At 43.3% G+C, this 18,349-nt stretch overlaps 1 protein-coding gene and 1 pseudogene across 1 annotated transcript in view; both read right to left on the bottom strand.

The window, feature by feature from the left end:
• ITGB7 (integrin subunit beta 7) overlaps positions 1 to 5,103 on the bottom strand; it is a 31,571-nt gene extending 26,468 nt beyond the window's left edge. The window contains exon 1 of the mRNA XM_066613296.1: positions 5,023 to 5,103. The gene's annotated coding sequence lies outside the window, so the exon portion shown is untranslated. The remainder of the gene's footprint in view (positions 1 to 5,022) is intronic.
• Positions 5,104 to 5,312: 209 nt separating this feature from the next.
• Positions 5,313 to 5,429, bottom strand: LOC136643521 (5S ribosomal RNA; annotated as a pseudogene).
• Positions 5,430 to 18,349: the final 12,920 nt, after the last annotated feature.

Below are 18,349 nucleotides of genomic sequence, written 5' to 3'. Positions count from 1 at the left end.
ACGGGGACCGCATTTTCAGTACGCAGTGGTTGTGAGTTTGGCGAACGCTGGTCTAGGGCTATTATTTTAACCAGTGTGCCATGGCATATTAGTATGCCGTAAATGGTCTGCGGGTGTGCTGAGGGAGTTTGGGGGAGGGTCATTTATTAGTAGGGTCATTGGGAGATGTGAGCCTCCCACTGACAGCATGGTGTGCCCTGTCAATTATCAATAAAACGGATGGTGTGCCTTGACAATTTTAGTACCTTGTCAGTGTGCCATGAGATGAAAAAGATTGAAAATTGCTGCTCTAATGAGAAGGAGGCTGGATTTAATAGGCCTTTGATTTGAAACAGCAGGATCCTTCATGTTCTTATGTTGTCAACATGCTGATTGCCATGAATTGGTTTTCAGGATGACCGTAGAATGAACCTGCACAGAAAGAGGCCACGGCAGGCCATAGGCAGAAGAGCGTGTTCAGTTGCAGTCTGACAAGGCAAGCAGTGATGCCATGTGAAAGGTAACGAAGTTTCCTTTTTGAGAGGTCAGAGATTTCTCTCTCTTTGCTGAACATCTTATTTTGACTCAAATGTTGGTAACAAGATCAAGCCAGAATTTCACTCAAAACAACATCTACCACCTCCCCCCTGTACTTATAAGTACAGTACTCACAACTAGGAAGGTAAAACGGGTTGCACCCTAACTTTCTAATTCATGCTTATTGGTAATTTTTTATTCCAGTCCATGACTGTGAATATGGAAATAAGAGGAGTGGAAGCCATCCTGAATGACTAAATACTGGGTATGAGAATGTTGTCTGGGGTGTATGTAAAAATAAAAAGTAAAAATAAGAATAAAAAGTATTCTTGCTATTCATGCAATCTTAGATAAGGGACAGTACCTTCCTCTAGATTTCTGAACTCACAGATTTGTTAGCAGAAAAAAAAGTTCTGTGACCTAAATACGTTGGGCGTGCTAGCTGTTCAAATCAGTTTGCTTTACTGTACATATTTAACATCCTCATGCACAGATCTATCTGATTACACAGACCAACACGCATTTTGCTGACTTAGATCTATTCCTGGGTATATTTGGGGTTCTGATACAAAAAATGGCCTCCGTTTTGCCCTATCATGTCTAGTTTTGGAGATACAGCATAGTGAATGGTTCAAGCAGCCTCCTTGGGAATTTGTGGAATCAGCATCCCGAATTCATATGAAACCACCATAAATTTTTTTTAAAAATTTTTCTTACCCTCAATTTCGCAGGCCTGTGTTATTAAGGTCCTTGTGAGAGGTCCATGTTTGGGTTCTCTGCCATCAGAGACTACGTGGGTGGGGACTGAAAGAGTGTCTTTTTAGCTGCAGTACCTCCATTTATGAAACGTTCCTTCTCAGGGAGATTCACCTGGCACCTACTCATGGTTATTTAGTACTGGGTAAAGAGTAGACTTTTTAAATTTTCTCAGCTCTTATTTAAGTGTTGATGCCTTTAACCTGCTGCTTTTAGCTGTTGGTTTTACTTACTGCGCTCTTTAATGCTGGCTTGTAGAATGTATTTTTGAATTATTTTAAATTATTCTTCGACACCTTGAAAGTTTTTAAAACCAAAAGATAGCATGGCAGTGTTTTTATTAATAATGTTTCCAATTTGATTCTAATATTTCATCCACTTGCCTACAATCTGCAAACAACAAAATAAAACTGTATTTACTATACTTGGTTTACTATACTTAGTATATATATACTATATATATACTATACCATAGTATATACATACTATGGTATATATAGCCTCAGATGCAAAAATAGTGTCAAATTTGGGTGCTTGCTTGGTTGCTTGTGGACATACGCTCACACACACACCCTTTCTCTCTCCCTCCCTCACTGTACATTTCAAAGAATCTCACAGTTTTGACACCAGAATTTGGTTCAGTGTTTTAGAATAAATTATGGACAACTGGTATACTGAACCAAAATGTGTCACATCCTTATTTTGGTTAAATAGCAAAATGTTTTTGCAAAATTTGGTCAAGTAAAAGGGAATATAATTTTTCTTTTATTGTACTGTTAACCATCCTGGAAAAAAATTGTTCTTAAAGGGTGCATTGCAACTTTATAAAATACATGCATAGAGTTTGCACAGAAGGATAAACACAAAAGCAGTCAGAAGAGATATGGAGTCGTGCATAGAAAAGCCATGCTCCCCAAACATGAAGCCCTATTGATCATCATCATCACCATCATCATTAATAACAGTATTTATATACCGCTTTTCAACAAAAGTTCACAAAGCAGTTTACAGAGAAAAATCAAATGACTAATGGCTCCCTGTCCCAAAAGGGCTCACAATCTAATCTAAAAGATGCAAAACACCAGCAGACAGCCACTAGAAAAGACACTGCTGGGGTGAGGAGGGCCAGTTAATCTCCCCCTGCTAAATAAAAGAGGAGCACCCACTTGAAAAAATGCCTCTTACCCAATTAGCAAGGGTGATCATGTTCCTAATTTTTTAAAACTTTGGTAATCACTGACCAAAACTGCTCTACAGACACAAGGGCTAGTAGTGTGTCCTTTCCTTTGTTTTGAAGCAAGCAAAATAGTGCAATTTCTAATATCAGATAATTCATAGTGGTAGTCAAGATCATGTACTCCAGTGATTCTTAAACTACAGTCTGCAGACTTCCAGTGGTCCTTTAGAGACCCAAATAGAGGGAGAAATTCTGAAGAACTAGGAGTCCCTTTAAAGTTTCTACAGTATTCTGAAGAGGCAACCTATTTTTCAGTTTAAATTTAGAACTTAAAATACAATGGCAGTTTGGAGAAGTTTCTACTGCAGCCATTTGTAGTGCTGAAGAGACCAAAAAAGGCACACACCCATCCAGGTGTGTGCACAGCTCTCACCATGCACGCACACAGCTTTTTCAGATAATGGCCCGAATAGACAACTAACTTGATGGCCATAAGAAACAATGCTGTTAACAGTGAGCAAGCAAACGGAACCAGCAGTACTCTGTGCAACCCAGTTTGCTAGATGTGGATATTACAGATATGGCAACACCATAGACATGGGAAATGCAAGAACCCAATTCTCTGCCACCATTGCTTCCCTACAACTGGTATTCAGAGGCATACTGAAGGTACATAGCCATCATGACTACTAGCCTGACAGACCTGTACTCCCTCAATTCCCCTTTTAAAGCCATTCAAAACAGTGACCATCACCACATCTTGTGGCAATGAATTCCAGATTCATTATGCATTGTGTAAAGTACCCCTTGGTAGTACTAGTAACTGTGGAAGAAGAACATCTCTTCCCCTTCCTTCCCCACACCTGGCATAATTCAGTCCTGCCCTCCCTTAATTTTACTTTCTTTCAAGCTATGAAGCTCAAAATGTTGTAGCCTTTCCTGCAAGGAAGGTTCCACTCCCCTTAACATCCTGGTTGCCTCTTTTTGCACCTTTTCCCACCCCATAAGTGGCACCCCATGCCACTTCTTGTGGTGTGGTGACCAGAAGTGAGTGTTCCTCAAACTGTGGGTTGGAACCCACTAGATGGGTCACAAGCCAATTTCAGGTGGGTCCCCATTCATTTCAATATTTTATTTTTAACAGACTTGATGCTACCATGGTATGTGACTGCATTTGGAGAAATGATACAGACAAGCTACTATGTATATTCTTTTAACAATGATAGTAAATGGGACTTATTTCTTAGTAAATGTGGATAGGATTGCAGTCTAGGATCGTGAAAGAATTTTCCTGCTTGATGATGTCGCTTTCAGTCATGACATCACTTCCAGTGGGTCCTAAGAGATTCTCATTCTAAAAAGTGGGTCCTGGAGCTAAATGTGTAAGAACCACTGGTACACAGTATTCCTAATGTGGGTGCACCTTTATAAATGCATACAGTACATGGTGACCAGATGTCATAATTACGAAAGAGGACATCCCAAAATGTAGGAAATCCAAGGAAAATGTAGGACATGACAAAAATAAAAGCTAAAAATGGATTGATATTGATTTCATGTGGTTAATTTAAACATTATATTATCTATTATTACATTTAAAACTATTACATTACATATAATTTATTCAATTCAAGAAGGCTGTGTACTGCCTGCAGGATCCCACTCACAGAGAAAAGGAGGACATTTCAGTTCTTTTCCAGAACATGAGGCTAAAAAAGAGGACATGTCCTGCAAAAAGAGGATGTCCGGTCACCGTGATATAGTAGGGGCATTATAATATTCACAGCCTTATTCTCAGTCCCTTTCCTAATGACCTCCAGCATGAAATTTCCTTCTTCGCAGCTGCCAGACACAAATCACCAAAAGCAGTGTGGTTCAGAGGAGAGAGTTGGACTCAAGTCTCGCCTCTCCACCATGCACTTGACAAATCATTTATCATTTAGCATGACCTCAGTTTCTCACCTGCAAAATGGAAACAACACAGACTAAGCTCATGGAGTGCAAAATAAAAATTTTTAAAAATGAAATTGCCTCACAGATTAACTTTAATATGAATGGCAAGTAGAAGATCCCCAGAGGAACTTTTTGTTGCAGGGTGTGACACAATATAAATAGGAATTACTCAAATATTTAAGCCATTTCTGCCCAACGTTGCATACAAGCAACAGGGACCAAATGTGTGCACCTGTGGGCCAGGCAAAAATGGGTCAAGGGCTCAAAATGTGGCTGAAGAGAGTGCACTTTTTTCTTCATTCTTAAAGATAGAAGTTTCCCCATCATGAACACCCCCCCCCCATTCCAGAAACTTCTTTATTAGGACTTTCAGGCAGCCTCTAAGAGTTATCAGCAGCTGAATGGGCAGGAACAAGCAGGTCCTCCACAGGCTGATGGAAACTTCACGGGCTGGATTCAGCACAGTGAAGTCGCAGCAGAAGGGGCGTTTGGGGTCAGTTGGCAACCCTGCCCATCTGGGGGTCAGTTGGCAACCTTGCCCATTTCTCCAGCTGAGCCCGATTCCAAACTGAGCGTCTCCACTGCCCAGCAAACCCCCTAGAGGTGGCGGGACAACTCACCACTTCAGGGATCCTCCTGCCGATTCCAGAGGGGAGATGCAACTCGGCGGGCAGGAGCGCCCGCCCAGGCTCCTTCCCTTGGGGCGCTGTCCGCGGAGCTGGCCGGCCGCCTCCTTCGCTGCAGCGGGTGCGCTCGAGTCACTAGCGCTTTGCGCGCATCTCCCCGGGCTTCCGAGGGGGCGGGGCGGGGAAGGCGGCTCAGGCACAGGCGGCTCATCAAGTAGAATTCCAGTCTCCCGTGTGTTGGAGCTAAAGGTTGGCAACCTTCAGTCTCGAAAGACTGTGGTATAAGCCTACAGCACCCGGTATTGCCGGGCGGTCTCCCATCCAAGTACTAACCAGGCCTGACCCTGCTTAGCTTCCGAGATCAGACGAGATCAGGCGTGTGCAGGGTCACAGCTGCATGCAGGAAAGCCAGCGAGCAAGGAAGCAAAGGGGGCAGGCAGTGGTGCATTTGGCCCTGGCAATGTGTTCTGGCCAGTCCCTGTGTGCAAGATGAGAATAACTGTCTTAACTGCATGCAGCTCACAGGGCATTGAGAACATTAATCAAATCAATGCAGTAAACAGCGTTGCACATTTAGTGTTTTCCTAAGTACATCTGCAGTTTAGAGCTGCAGCCAGAGCGGGGTCCACGGGTGTGCCACCCCACCTGGACCACTGACTTGCCCCACCTAGAACAAGAACGCAGCGTCTTAATTTGTGACATGACAACTTTCATCTAAAGAATGAGAGCTCACTTTGAGAAAAGAAACAATCTGGGGCCACTTGATTATTATTTAAGAATACTTCCTCATACTGGAATACTGTATTTCAAACTCCTGGTCTGCCCAGTGCTACCTACCAGAGATCCATGCTCAGGGTAGATTTTGTCAAGGTTGCATTCCCCCTGGTCTGCTTAAGTGATTCTGGGGGGGGGACCCCTCTAGCTTCTTCTATGACTGTGAGAATGACGGGGTGCTTCAAAGAGCTAAGGGGTAATTTATTTGAAAATCCCCCCCCCCCCAGAACACTTCAAGTTAATCTCCTAACCTTCTTTAAGCCAGGGTGAAGGTAATAAACAATAGAATCTTGTGCATGCCTACTCAGAAGTAAGCCCCACTGACTTCAATTGAACTTACTCCCAAATAAATATGCATGGAATTGTAACCTACGTATATAGAGGAGAACAGGTCAGGCAGCCCCCTAAGTAGGGCAGCACATGAGAAGAAAATCTTAACACTTAAATCTCAGAAAATCTGTTCTCCTTAAGTGCAAGGTGCTAGCAGGTCCAGTGCACCCATGAGGCCAACTGTCTGAAGCAGTTGCCTCAGACAGCAATTGGTGGGGGCGCCCATCATTGTTTCTTTTAAGCTGTGCAGCTCAAAACCCAACCAAGCCAAGTTCAGAGCTATAGGTTCCCAGAAGCCCAGTGATAACATATGATGTCATCCTTGTGTGTCTGGAAATGCCAGTGACGGGGTCCACAGAGCAGTGCAAATCCCCTGGGGTGGTGGTTCCCAACCTGGGGACATGTAGCCCCAAGGGTACTTGCTAGGACCTTTAGGGGTACTTGAAAAGAATTGAGTAATGGTGGGAAAAGGCAGGTCTGTATTAGAATGGCTAGCAGGGCAGGAAGGAAAGCAGCTAGTGGGCTGCAAAAGCCCCAGCAACTTCTCATTTCTGGTCATCAGTGTGTATTATCAGATATGGATTAGTAGTCGAAAACACATAAATTTAAAATAACAGCAACTATATTAATTACAAACATTTTGCTAATACAAGTACAATTTATGGAAATGAGCTGCCAAAGGATACGCAAATGAAAATACATTGGGAACCACTGCCCTAGGGGAATATTGGCACCCATCTCTGTGGGGTCTATCTGCCTCCACTGGATTGGCACCCATCTCTGTGGGGTCTATCTGCCTCCACTGGATTGGCACCCATCTCTGTGGGCCTACCTGCCTCCACTGCTCCTCTTTCCATTCCCTGGATTGGAAAAGGGAGAGGAGGAAAGCGAGTTATTTATGATAACAGGAGAAAATGTGGCGGGTCAGAGAGTGCTGAGCTAGAACATGGAGAGCAGAAAGAGGAGAGGCTGGCATGTCATCAGGTAAGGGTGGGGCAGCACCTGATCTGCTGCCTCAGGAGGTCTTAGGCTGTTCCTGGGTCTCAGATACACTACCAAGTAGTCAAAAGAGGTGTTGTTTTTCAAGTTAAATCAGAGGTAATAGTGATCTCAACCTTTATCATTGCTGTCCCTTTTACAATGAAGTGACTTTTTGAATGAAAAAAAGGAAATTTGGCTAGATTAGGCCTTTCTTCTCTTGTGTTGAAGTACAACAGAAAATTAAAATTGAATATTTGAGAAAAGAAGAGGGTGACTCCCCCACCACTTCCCAGATACAGTATATAAACTATTATCTTTTACATTTTTTGTTCATCGTGTACTACGAATGTTGTTATATAAGGTATGTACATATTTACACATGCACACACCATAAAATAATATATACCAGTCATTTTGTTCAACAAGGTTGTAATTTTCTAAACATTTATGTTTTTTTCATGTTTTAAAGGTTGCCTTCATGTTTTAAAGGTTAAAAATTTAAAGGTAAACCTTCATGTTTTAAAGGTTAAAAATATTTGCTTTTTAAAAATAATTAAAGATTAGTTTTAATCAACTTTCATGCAGCCTGCATAGATCTGTAAGCCTGTCCTTTTCACGTGATGTGTTTATTTGAGGAGCATATTCATTGCAAGTAACTGAAAGCCTCTGCACTTAAAAATAACTCAGTTCTTGTTCAGCTTATTATACATTGCTGGTAGGTACCTCAAAGGGAAAAAAGAAAAAACAAAGCTAGTACTGGCAATATGCATCTTATACATGCTTGCTCAGAAGTAAATGCTACTCTATTAAATGGGGTTGACTTCCAGGAAAGTGCATTGGACTGCTGCCCAAATTAATAAGGCAATTTGCAAGGCAACTGTGGTCAACCACCATGGCATTAAATACTCATGAATTGAGCTTGAATACTTATTTTTTTAGAGCCATTTTGTCATTCATTTCTGCATCACATTCATTTACCATATTCAAGGAGTGAATGTGACGCAAATGAAGAATTTGCAGGCATACCAGAAAGTTCTGCTCCATCAGCTGAATTTATACTTCCCTTTTCAATTTCTAATTTTGATTCACACTGCCCACCATTATTCTTGCTAAGGAAGAAGGAATTATTCTTGTCAACACTCCCACTGGCCACCTTTTGCAAATGAAGAGACTAGCAGTTGATAATGCCAGTGAAAGAGACACACTGAAGGTGCACAAATTATGAGCTTCCTCTGTAGCATGTACTTCATCATCTAGAGATAAGCTGCTTTGCATTTGATTAATTGACTTGGACTGCATCAATTGATTTGAGGGAATGGTATGCTGGGGATGGTTTTAGCTGGGTGACTGTTTGGTGCCTTCTAAATCTAGTCTTTGGATAATTATAGTAAAACTGACTTAAATTGAATCAGACAATTGGTTCATCTAGCCAAGGGCTGTCAAACATAAGGCCCACATATACCAACAGATATGGCCCACAGAAGCTCTTTATCCAGCCCATGTAATAATTGAGCTCTCCCAGCACTGCCCATTCAACAGCATCCACTTCTGCTGAGGCTCTGGGAGGGAGAGATGGAAGGAGGCCTCAGAAGGCAAGGAACCCTAGGGGGAAAGGGCAGACCAAAAGAGGTGTGAGAGAGAAACTCTGCCAAGGCACTGCTAGAGCCCAGTTACCTGGGAGAACCTGAGGTGGTGTCACATTTCAGAGCACCTGAGTTGTGGAAGTGACACCTTGGCAGAAGCCGGGCTGCAGAAAGGGCAGCCCGTGTGATAATTGGGTTCTCCTATATCTTGAAAATTTGATCAAGATTTGCATATTTTCTGTCATTTGCAGCTAATAAGTTCCTATGTGAGAACAAAGTACTGATTTCTGGCCATTGCTTAATGATGTCACACCCAGCCCTCAGTAGGAGCCATGAATGCTATTTCACCTGCTATATGAAATAAATTTGACACCCTTGATCTAGCCTAGGGGTCCCCAAACTTTTTAGCCAGAGGGCTGCATCAAATATCTGGCACGGTATAGAGGGTCAGAAAAAAAATTTAAATATAAAATTTATATCAATAAATTAGAGATGGAACTTAGATGAGTGAATAAATGAATAAATGGGCTCATTCATTCAACTTCTCTGGCCCTTAGAACACCCTCCAGATGCAACCAGAGCACAGCTCCAATCATGTTCAGCCAAGTGGGCCAGAGGCTTTCAGGGGACAAGAGGCTGGCTGCGGGCCAGACAGAGGCTCGCCGTGGCCCCTGGGCCAGGGTATGGAGACCCATGATTGTTTACTGGGACTAGTAGCATTACTTTTTAAGGCTTCAGTCATGGGTTTTTCCCCAGTTCTGCTCTGAAAATGCAGGGATTAAACAGGCAGGCACTCACCAAACCGAACAGCATCTCCACTGCTGTTGCTACCCAGAATGGTTCTGACGATGAGTGGGAAGGGCCACTTACATGGCGCATTGCAGCACCTGCGTTACATACTGTTTTACTTCCCCTCTAGCTACACTACTGCTAGGATTGCAGCCTGAGCAATCACCTTACAGAGTTCTTGGAAGGGCTACATCAAGATACTATATACAGAGCACTTCGCAATTCAGAAAGTGCTTTACAGATAACAACAACAACAACATTTCTATACCGCCTTTCTGGTCATCGGATTACTCCTCTGACTTTATTCAAGGCAGTTTACACAGGCAGGTGTTTCTAAATCCCTCAAAGGGATTTTTACAATCATAGAAGTTCTCTCTTTCAAGAACCAACAGCATTTCAGAATGGATCTTCCTGGTTTGGTCTCACTTCTGGCCTCCGATTCTCCCAGGCAGGCTGACAAGCAGCTCCATCTCTCACATGAAGGGCAGCCAAGACGCTTCTTGCTCACACCAAGATCAGGTGGAATCACTCAGCTGGGCTTGTCAGCTGCTTCAAGGTCTCAGCCATTCAGGGAGCTGCCTGTCTTCGAACTGTGTCCTCGAACTGGCGACCTTCTGATGTTATCTTCGGGCTAACGGAGGCTGTACCCTCTAGACCAGACCTCCTGCCCTCCTGCCTCCAGATTCTAAGCATTATTATTTATAAAAGCAGTGCAGACTAAGAGCCACCAGTTTGCTACCCAACTGAGGACACCTTTTTGTCAACTGAGTTTTTACATCAGTGACACTCTCACCAGTTAATCAAACAGCACATTCTTCTTCATGCTTACTCAGAAGATAGCTCCATTGCATTCAGAAGGACTTACACCCAACTAAATGTGCATAGAATTGTACCCTAAATGCAAACAGGTCTTCTGGCTGACATTTGTGTAGAATTCCATGATATGATGGAAGGAGTTAGTGCTTTCTTAACAGAACTAAGTTCTTTCTCTTTTACATCCACACAGCATCTTAGTTTTGGCCCAATTGATGCCTTGCATCCCGTCACTTAAGCCATTTCTGCCCAACACTGCATATACGCAACAGGGACCAAACATGTACACCTGTGTGTCAGGCAAAAATGGGTTAACCCATTTGGTCCCTGTTGTATATTTGTAATGTTGGGCAGAAATGGCTTAAGTATCCGTTCTCAAACATTGGGAATTTTATTCTGTTCCCAGAATTCCACAATTCTAGCTGAAATTATGCTTTAAGTAACATTTCTTCTTTTTTTGATATTAAACACTTTATTTGTGCTAATGCAAATATTCTAGGATGTCAAATTATGCCAGTTGCAATCTATTTTTTTCAATACTTTTTGTCTTTCTGTGCCTGTTTATGGATGAAGTGAGGACCTTCCTCTACAAGGTGATTGGGAGTAAAGAAGTCTGACATTCCAAGGTGAAACACTGTGCCTTGGAACATCAGAGTTCTTTACTGTAACTGTCTGTGCAGATTTGATATGCAGCAATTAGCAAGTGATAATGTTTATCTTCATGCTGTGAAAAGCTTTATCTGGTGATTTCTGTACATCAAGTAGCTGTTCAAGACAGAAGAGCAGACCGGGTTGTATTTTCTTGATCAGTTGGCAACTTGGCAAACCTAAGAGTCACCCTGGATTATTTTTTATCATAAAGTGCACAGGCATATTATTGTGTGACATGGTATAAACATAACATCTTCGGTAAATAACCAACTTGTTTGAGAGGAAGGAGTTGGTGCCTGAGGAAGGAAGTGTGTGTATGTACACGTAAGAGATAGCTGGGGAATTTGTGAGAGAGAGAGTGAAAGGAAGGAGGAGGGTATTGTCTGCCTTAGTATAGTGGGGAAAGTGTGCACACCAGGGTGCACATGTCTGTAAGCACTGTCTGGGTATGCATCTCAACTGTATATAAGTGCAGAAACTGGAACTAAATTTCAGCATTCTAAGAATCCCGGCTGCTTAAAGAAAAAAAAAACTTCCAACCCTCGAAGCAATGAATACATTCTCCAGCCATGACTGGCAATTTCTAGGGAACTTTTGGAAGAGAACATGAAGGCCCATGTTGCAGCCACCTTACTGAGCAGGTCTAGGTTTGATCCATGCACAAACAGGTGGCATCCATGTGGCCCAAGAGCCTCATAGACACCACCTTGATCTTGATGGATAAAGGCAGGGTATACATTTAAGGACAGGATACGGTTGAGCAATTATGTCAATAAGAAGAGGTTTGGTGTGCTCGGACCCGCCCCATGATGACTAGCTGCAGAAGTATCCCAACAAAGCAAAGCAGATTTTTGAGCTTGCACCTTATTCATAAAAGTTATAGAATCCTGTTTTTCTGGGCTGAGAATCTGAATTACCTTGGCACAAAATGCTGCTTCAAGAAAACTTTTTTTTTTTAAACTCAACCCATTGCCATGGCAAATGCAGCTCCCATTCATTCCTGTTTATTCTTATTTAAGACTTGCTGTACAGAGTTGGAAAATGGCTTTCCAAAACCACAGCAGTAGGAAAGGATAAAGTCACACATATGCCAGCATTTTGGCCACTGACTGAAAGGTAAGGTAGGAGCACAGCACAATCAGAGCTGATCTATTCACTTGCCCATTTAATCTTGCACCCTGTTTCCAACAGCAGCCACATGGATGCCTCTGGGAATCCCACAAGCAGGAGAAAAAGGCCACAGCCCACTCCTGCTGTATGCCATTATCAACTAGGTTTGCCAGCTGACTCCAAGATCTTGCCTAGCCTACTCCTATGCCTTGATCTGCAGAAAGCAATCAGTGATGCTTTTCATAGGATGGACACCTTCACCTGCTAGTGTCTGCACATCAAGCTGTTAAAAGCATAGGATTGGAAGGCAATAAGGAAGTCCATTAGCAGTTCCATTAGCAACTGGTGTTCAGAGCTATTCTGTATTGCTTCTGCACAAGATAGCTAGCTGGAATTTTTTTCATGGCTAACAGTCATTAATTAGGCCTTTCCCCCTGTAGTGAACAGGCACCTTCCCCTCCATGATATCTGCTAATTTAGAAATCAGCCTGTCACCTTCTCCATTTCATCAAAAGCTATGGGTCATGTTCATCATGCCGGCTCCATCTAAAAATGTGGCTCACATGTGTCAAATTGTCTGGTTTTGATCAGGCAAACCCCCCACCCCAACCCCTGCTGAATTTTGCTCACACCTAGTTATTGGTCTAAGTCCACCCATCTGATTTGGACACAGGAAAGTGGGGTCCTATTAAAAAATATAACCTTAAACTCACATTGCTGGTACCAGATCATGAATGCCAGTGTCAGTGCATGATGTAAGTGCTAGGTGTGATCTCAAAGTAGAGGGAAGATCAGTTTCATGTAGATGAGACTGGTCTTGCCTGCTTCAGAGGGCTCATCACACACACACACACTAAAATTAATTCTTTTTTTAAAAGGCTTTGTCTAGTGCAGTGCCTTTAATTTGTAACAGGAAGAAGTTCAAGAGGTGTAGTTTTACTCATCTTCATATTTCTGCAGCAAGGTAAGCATTAAGGACACAAGAAATGTGGCTGAGAGGAAAAAAAACAACCCAACATTTAGCTACCCTAAAACCCTAAGAAAGCTACCTGTCAAGCTTTCTGTGCCGATAGAGGCTTTTGGTGAGATTCCTCTGGATCATTTAATGTTGCCAAGTAATAAAATAGTACCAACTCAGTGCAGGAGGTCTGGTCTAGAGGGTAGAGCCTCTGTTAGCCTGAAGATAACATCAGAAGGTCGCCAGTTCGAGGACATCAGCAGCTCCCACTGAGAATGGCGAGACCTTGAAGCAGCTGACAAGCCAAGCTGAGTGATTCCATCTGCTCTTGGTGTGAGCATCCCCTTGAGGGATTTAGAAACGCCTGCCTATGTAAACCGCCTTGAATAAAGTCAGAGGAGTAATCCGATGACCAGAAAGGCGGTATATAAATACCTAGTTATTATTATTATTATTATTATTATTATTATTATTATTAACACCTTGTGCTGGATGCTAAATGGTGCAATCTCTGGAAATCACAGTTAGCACCTGGCATACACATGTAGCAGAGTAAAGTGGCCCTCCTGGGGGGGGGTGGTAGATTGGACTGTGCCACTTCAGGCTGCAGGTGAGGAAGTTGCAGTTTGAAAACTTCCCCTTCATTAACCTATTTTTGCCCAGCCCACAGGTGTACATATTTGGTCCCTGTTGCTTTGATGCAACGTTGGGCAGAAAGGGCTTTAAAAATATGTTAGCAAACCAAGGAGTAGACTGAGTTTGAATCTTTCTCTCTACTGTGCTCTTATTTTTCTTGTAGGGAGTCTTTTACAAGGGAAAAATTTAAAAATGGCATAACCTCTCACCTGCACTCTGAAGTGGTACAGACCATCTTGTCACCCAGGAGGTTGTCTGCCCCCTCATTCTATTTGCCTGTGTAGAATAGGCCTGAGACCCACCCAATGCATAATAGGAGGGGTAGAATTCTAGACTCTGCCACATCAGACTGCAGGTGTGGGGTCATATTTCTGAATGCTTCCCCATGCATATAAAACCTCCCTGCATGTAAAAAACAAAAGCATTGGAGGAAAGACTTATCTCAGGTCTGTCCTTCATTTCCGGGTTTCCTACATGCAATGCAGTCTGAGAAGGTTCAGTCATGCTGCACAGTCATGTGTCTCCTTACACCCCATTTCTTTAAAATAAGTTTAAGCAGGGGAACTGTAAGGCAGCTTTTTGCTGTTTGTTTATTCAAACCACCACCACCCTCCCCTATATTCAGCAACCATCTTTCTCCTACAGGGGGAAGGATGCTGTATCTTTTCCTCTGCTGAGGAAAAAAAAGCAATTGAAGTCTGTGAGATTTTGAGCAACAGAACAGCTACAGCAGTGTTTCTCAAACTGGGTTGGGACCCACTAGGTGGGTCGCAAACCATTTTCAGGTGGGTTCCCATTCTTTCATTTCGATATTTTATTTTTAATATATTAGACATGATGCTACCATAGCATGTGACTGCATTTGGGGAAATATTACAAACCTGTACTTTTAACAACCTCTCTGTATATTCTTTTAACAATGATAGCAAATGGGACTTACTCCTGGGTAAGTGTGGGTAGGATTACAGTCTAGGATGGCTAAAAATTTTCCTGCTTGATGATGTCCTCTTGTCCAATTATGATGACCTGTCTTTGGGACCCCATGTTTGGCTTGCAACATGTAGTATACTCTTAGAAAGTTTGGTTGGGCAGCATAGGAGTTTTTATACAGGCAGCAATGCTAGAAACAGCAACTTAGCACCATCTGGAGGACAAAGTGCTAAACTACACTCCTATTTGGCAATGGCCATAATTCTCTCCTTCCCTTTCTTCTAAATTCATTGCCAAGAAACTTGTACCAGAGGAGGCAGAGCTTACTATGGTTGCGGTATCAATCCAAAGACAATTTGCAGAACGAAGTTCCCCTTTCTATTACTGCTGCTTCCATACCTTCCTCTTCAACCAACAGAGGTGGAAAAAATGGTCTCTATGCAAGAAAGCAGGAGGGTGGGCTAGTAAGAACAAGACAGGAGAATCTATAGTTACACTGTCATTTTTAATGGGAAACTCCAACACATCTGGGTTGTGACCTTGCCGTAATGTAGCAATTCCCAGGCTGGGCCACATCCACAGAAACAGCCTCTCAAGTGGAAGTGCTGTGCTCAAGTTAAAATGATGCCAAACATCCCTTAGCTGCAGTTCTGAGTTGCTAAATCAAGCACCTGGACAAAAGCAATGCCTTGCCCAGCATGTATGAGCAAAGGGTAAACCAAAGAAACAAGGTGAACACATTCAGATTTTCAAAGATCAAGAACTGACTCCTATAATAAGGTGTGAAGTCATTCACTGCTATACTGTTCCACCCTGCCACTTGAGACAGGATTAAGCAACAGTAGGAGGGAGGGAGGGATGTGTTGTGCTGCAGTGAAGAGACTGAAGTTCTTGTTTTAAATCTTACCTCTGCCATTTACTCAATAAGACAGCATTTCTCAAACTGTGGGTCGGGACCCACTAGGTAGGTCGAGAGCCAATTTCAGGTGGGTCCCTATTCATTTCAATATTTTATTTTTAATAGATTAGACCTGATGCTCCCATGGTATGTGACTGCATTTGGGGAAATGTGACTGACCTGTACTTTTAACAAGCTGCTATGTATATTCTTTTAACAATGATAATCAATGGAACTTACTCCTGGGTGTGTGTGAGGACTGCGGCCTAGGATTGTGAAAAAGTTTCCTGCTTGATAATGTCACTTCCTGTCATGACATCACTTCCAGTGGGTCCTGAGAGATTCTTATTCTGTAAAGCAGGTCCTGGTGCTAGACGTGTGAGAACCACTGCAAGAAGAGATACTCCTGTTTGATTTAAATCCTGCTTCTTGACCATCAGGTCCTCAAAATGGCTCACTACATTTCAAAATGCCATTCTGCTGTAGCTGATTCCTCCCCAAGCCAGGATTTGGGAGTCAGACCTGGAAGATCCAGGTTCAAATCCCAGTTCAGCCATGAAGCTTCCTGGCTGTCCTTGGGCCAGTCATCTCCCAATGTACTTCACAGGGCTGTTAGGGCAACAAAGAAAGAAGGAACAATCTACACCACCCTGAGCTCCTTGGAAGAAGGGCAGTATAAAAATGTGAAAAATAACTTTCTCTCCTTCATCATTTTTTAAATCAAAGAACACATGACCCCATTATCCTCTCATTGCCAATCCACTCATCCCAAAGGTAGCAGCTGCTGCTGCATATCCCTCAGTGCGCTCAGCCCCTTAGGTGTTACTCCTTGGCATTGGCAGTTACCTGGAGGCTGTTGATCCTTTAGCCACAGGGAGGAGTCAGATTGAGCTCCCTTCCTCAGACAAGCCACTCCCTCTTAGCCTCAATTCCTCACTGCCACAGAGGGCCAGAGTCAACCTGCTTTGTTTCATGCAACAGTGCTCTAAGGATAACAGGATAAAGCATGTGACATGCAAAAGCATCACACACATGCTAAATATTGTTGCACCTACTCCTTAGTGATCCTATAGTTTCCTATCCTAGTTATGAAGGAGAAAAACAAGTTGTAGCAGTCCCATGTTCTCTTTTAACGGAACAAGGTAGTCTGGTAATTACCATCTTTGAAAAAGGGCACTTTAAGTTCCATAGCTAAGTTCTGTAGTTTGATTAGGCAGGACAGAAAATTCTGCTGGGTTTAGATGCACCTACAGGCTCTTTCAAGCACTGCAGCAGGAACAGCAGTAAAACTACCACCATAGCTCCCATTTGTAACCATGCCAAATTAGCACTAGTCAAACAGGAATTGTTCAGCCAAAGACAGCGGTAAACTCTGACACAGAGTACATGGAAAAAACTGTGAAAGGACCTATTTTGGGTGGCAAAGTTTTGTTTCTCCCCCCCCCTTCCCCCAAGGTGGGAATGGAGTGGAATAGGAAAACCCCCTCCAAACAGAGAATTCCTCACCCACTGCTGTTTAGGAAAGATGAGGTACCAATTGCTAAGCACACCACAAAATATCAGATCAAGTTTGATCAGGACTGTCTCAATAGTTCAAGCATAGAATGAGCAGAGGCTGAGGGGCAGGCCTATCCAGTACCATTGATGACTGTGTAGAAGAGGGAATGCACAACCATATCAAGCAGGCCTACTTTGCATCTGGATGAGAAACCGACCCTTCGGGATCAAATGGGCATCAGCCAGATGCCTCTGGGAAACTCAAAAGCAGGGTCTGAAGGCAACAACCATTCCCAGATGTTGAACACACCGGCTCGGAAGATGGAACTCCCATTAGTTATCATAGCTAGTGGGTGCTGACAGGCCTCTCTTTCATGACTGTGTCTAAAGCCATTTATGTGAATGGCCATGTGGAGAACTGAATTCCCCAAGCAATGTACATGTTGCAGTTAAATGATCTGCCCCCCTTAGACTAGTTAGGAGACCAAATGAACAGTGGTGCTGCTGGGTTAGGCACTGGCTGAGGGCCCCAGAAGCTCCCCAAGACTTGCTTGGCCAACGCCTGAAGCCCCTCAGAACTAACCTTTATATGGCAGCAGCTGCATATTTCTGGGTTGCTTGTTTGCTCTCCAGGAACTTGACTTCTGAAGAGGGATTAGTGGGGGGAACGGGACGGGACAGGGTGTGTTCCAGCATGAATCTTGTACAAATCCTGCCTCCTTCCTTCATCCCTATGACAAGGGACCCTGTTTTCTGGAGAGCACACTAATTGACCCAAAGGAACAGGGATGAAGAACTGCTTACGCAAAAATCACACAGCCCTTCTTACCCTGCCCCCCCCCAACAACTGGGTTATCTCCCCACCAGACTGCCCACACTGTCACTGTGGCTTACAATGGAGGTTATGGGACAGGTCAAGAGAACCCTAGGAGAATGGAGGGAAAATCCTTCCGTTTACCTTCTCTGCCTCCCAGTTGCATGGGAAAGGGAGAAGACTTGGAGATCCTGTGCGAGCACAGGGTCCTGCAAAATGAGGTCGCTGAGGGCCCAGAAAAACTTGCCACTGATATGGCTATCACATAGCCTGCATTCACACACCCTTCTTGAAAATATGGATCACATCCATATTTTCAAGAAGGGTGTGTGAATGCAGGCATGATGCAACCCCTTTCCTCACTTGGTGCATGGTCCAACCTTGGATTGATACACAAGTGGTGATCATGTCAACCCTCTGCCTCTGACGGTAGGTCCCAGGAAAAACCATGGGTACTCCCTATCTGTGCACTCAGTGACCATGAATTATCCATCCATGAACTTTTGACACAAATCACATTCTGGTTGTGAAGGAGACAAAGGAGAGGTTTGGGTTTC

The sequence above is a fragment of the Tiliqua scincoides genome, chromosome 2 (genome assembly GCF_035046505.1).
Source record: "Tiliqua scincoides isolate rTilSci1 chromosome 2, rTilSci1.hap2, whole genome shotgun sequence".
Lineage (NCBI taxonomy): Eukaryota > Metazoa > Chordata > Lepidosauria > Squamata > Scincidae > Tiliqua > Tiliqua scincoides.
This window is presented reverse-complemented; position numbering and strand designations above follow the sequence as displayed.